This window comes from Alosa sapidissima, chromosome 16 (assembly GCF_018492685.1).
Source record: "Alosa sapidissima isolate fAloSap1 chromosome 16, fAloSap1.pri, whole genome shotgun sequence".
In the NCBI taxonomy this organism is placed as follows: Eukaryota; Metazoa; Chordata; class Actinopteri; order Clupeiformes; family Clupeidae; genus Alosa; species Alosa sapidissima.
Genome location: NC_055972.1, coordinates 20196807 through 20200197, shown reverse-complemented (window position 1 = coordinate 20200197; position 3391 = coordinate 20196807). Strand labels below are relative to the sequence as shown.

At 41.7% G+C, this 3391-nt stretch overlaps 1 pseudogene; it reads left to right on the top strand.

Annotated features, from left to right (window-relative positions):
* The first annotated feature begins 1290 nt into the window (after positions 1-1290).
* On the top strand, positions 1291-3131 carry LOC121685418 (annotated as a pseudogene).
* The last annotated feature ends 260 nt before the right edge of the window (positions 3132-3391 follow it).

Sequence of the window (3391 nt, the reverse complement as noted above, 5' to 3'; positions counted from 1 at the left end):
ACGCGCGTTCCCGGATGGCGCAAGCGCATTGAGGATGGTTGAAGAAACCGCGGCAGCCTATTGCGTTGCGTTGACGCGACCAGACAAAGCAAATGCTTATTGCTTTTGGATCAATTTATCCCACGTGGCGTGTTGCAAGGAACACATCATCCCAATTATATGATATCAGATCACTGACAATGAATAGTCAATTTATAATTCCAAATAAGCTTCCAGACATGTGTCATTTTAAAAGGAAATCAAATGTTAATATGGAATTCTAAAGGGTACATTTCCTGTTATTTTGAATTCTCAATATGCTAAAATAGTTGACAATATCTAATGAAGCTATAATGCGTGACATGGAAATATCTGTCTACATTTCACAGGGGCACCCAGTGGTCAGTGGTCATAATTGCAGTGTAGGCTAGATCTAGACTCACTACAGAGACAAAGGGAGGTCACACAATGTAGACTACAATGAACACAATGTAAATTACACTTGGAGATTTAGATGTCAACAGCCCTGTGTCCATTTAGGCTAATGTAAGAATCTAAAAGGAAATCATTTACATTTGCCAAAATTCTAACTTGTCTGGACAACATTTGTCTCAATTCCTAAATTCACTCAGGTGCTAAATACACAGCTGTGTCTTCCCAGAGGGAAGATGTGTGTTTGTGTGTGTGAGAGAGAGAGAGAGAGAGAGAGAGAGAGAGAGAGAGAGAGAGAGAGAGAGAGAGAGAGAGAGAGCGGAGGGGGGTCTCAGGAGGGGATGAGCACAGCCAGATGGGAGTCACAGCTGGGGAAAAAAAACAAGTTTTCAAATAATGAACATAACCAAATGTCCATGGAAAAGAAGATAGAAGAGTGAAACACATCTCAGGGACAGTGTTTATCTACATCTGATCATATTTACAAAGAAGAGCTCTAGAATAGCTAGCAGTCTCGGACTGGGTTATTGCACGCACAGATAATACAAGGGCAGGCCTATCATCCTCTTATCTAACTCTGGGGGAGATGGTGAACAAGCTTATTTCCCCTAAAAGTTGGCATGTTCCTTTCAGGAGGTAAAATGACAGTAACAGAAACCAGTGGAGGAATGATGGACAGGTCTAAAGGCTGGGGAGAGTATAGGGGAGGATTTGTGTCACTCTAAAAATGGTGAAATGTCTAATAAAACTATAGATAGAATTATCCTGTAATACTTATGTGATACTGTTACCTTTGTCAATAAAACACTTGATTTACATAGATGTGCAAGAGGCTCAATAACACTGTTGCATGAACTTGGTATCTGAAAAATATAATTGAGTGTTAAATGAGAACAGTTGTAATTAACCCAAGGTATGTATTGAAGGTGTCTGACATTCTGCAGCGTGAAAGTGTCACCACATGTTATTCAGTAATATCACAGTGCCATCTAGTGGTTAAACTCAAAACTGCAAAAACACGTTAGTTTTCAGTACAGCAGCTGTTCACTTCATTCTCACATGTAAGGGCGCCATGTCTGCTCTTGTGACCACTGAACACACCAACAGATCTGGAGAAATGGACAGAGAGAAGGCTCTCTCCAGCAGTGATTCCCCTCCAGATAAGGCTGAGCGCCTGAGTGAAACTCCCAGTATGGAGACCCTCGAGGAAGTGGATGAAGTGTGGCCTAACCTGTTTTTAGGGGACATGTGACTACAGTGTCAACATAAAACCATAACCATAAAAAGCCATATATATATATACTGGGTCTTGTGATTTCTAGTATTTATTTAAAGGTCCTTAAGTGCAACTGTAGTTTCACCAAATATTTCCAACCCTGGTACTGCATGAACTTTGAAATTGACATTGATCAGGGATTCCTAACCTTACTTCCTAGTTTGCTTAACCTTTACAAACTGATAATAAACTGCATTGGCAGTCAGGAACAATGCATTTACCTTTACTGTATAAATGTACACATTCTTCCGACTGCAACTGAAACTAATGTCATCCCCTCTTGTTGCTGACTGACCCACTATCCTGGTGGCTGAGGAAAATGTAAACTCACAAGAGGAGCCAGTGTCTTAGTAAGATAAAACATGAGCAGTTATTATACCAGGCAGGTGGGGCCAGGTTAGGCAACTGTAGGCCTGGCCTAAAACTAAATTATGTTAATGAAAAAAGGTTTTACCACAATAAACTGAACTGAAAAAACTGAAATCCCAAAAAGTTTGAAAAGTTCCCACAATACACTTGTACACAAGTAAAAATGGGATTCCCTGTGTAAATAAGAAAGTTTACTGAAAAGCAGATGCTAAATCTTCTTTAAACAGCTGGGGACATTTGAGCCTCTAATAGAAATGATGAATAGAATACCTCTGTAGAGGTCCTGGATCAGGGCATCATAGACAACCTGCTCTGTCCTCCCCAGGTACATGTCCCACCATGACCGGTACAGTTTGCTCTGTCCTCCCCATGTACATGTCCCTTCATGACCGGTACAGTTTGCTCTGTCCTTCCCAGGTACATGTCCCATGACCGGTACAGTTTGTGGGTCCTGGGGATCACACATGTGCTGAATGCAGCTCATGGGGAAATGTGCTGCAAGGGCACTGATGACTTCTATGGCACCACTGTCAGCTATTATGGAGTGCCTGCCAATGACCTGCCGACCTTCAACCTTTCACCTTTCTTCTACCCAGCTGCACAGTTCATTCTCCAGGCCCTAAGCAAGCCCAGTGGTAATTTACCTCCTATATCCATGTGTCCATGAGAGAGAAATCTTGAGTGGCATTAAGCTAGCCTACAATAGACTAATTTGAAATAATTATTTATTTATCAAATTTTACAGTGAAAATGAAGCTGAACAAAACATAGAATTAACTTAATCCTTAAAACAAGGGATTAAAAACGGTTTTAACAAAGCATCTTCTCTTTTGTCCAGCCAATGTGTTTGTGCACTGCGCAGTGGGCGTGAGTCCTGGCGTACCTCATGATCCACCATAACTACACACTGCTTAACGCCATCCTGCGGGTGAAGGAGAACCGATGGATCTTCCCCAATTGCGGGTTCATCAGACAGCTTCAGTCGTTGGATGGACGCCTGTGGAGAGAGAGGACTGATCAGTCACATGATAAATGTTTACCTGCAAATGAGAAGGAAACAGGAATTTCACTGTGAGAAAGATAGAATTCAGCGATTGCCCATGTTGGAAAGAACTGCTTTTGGATAGACGTAGGCTACGTCCCCGACTCTCACAACGATATAATAGGCCTTAAACATCACGCAAATGAATGAATTGCTCCGACGACAAGGAGAGTGTGTGTTTTGGTTAGCCTACGCAACTTCAAAACGAAGAGATTCATTTTAGGCTTCATTTTTGAATATGGATATACCCAACAGTAGTGCGTAGTTCCTGCAGCACTGTATGGTACAATATC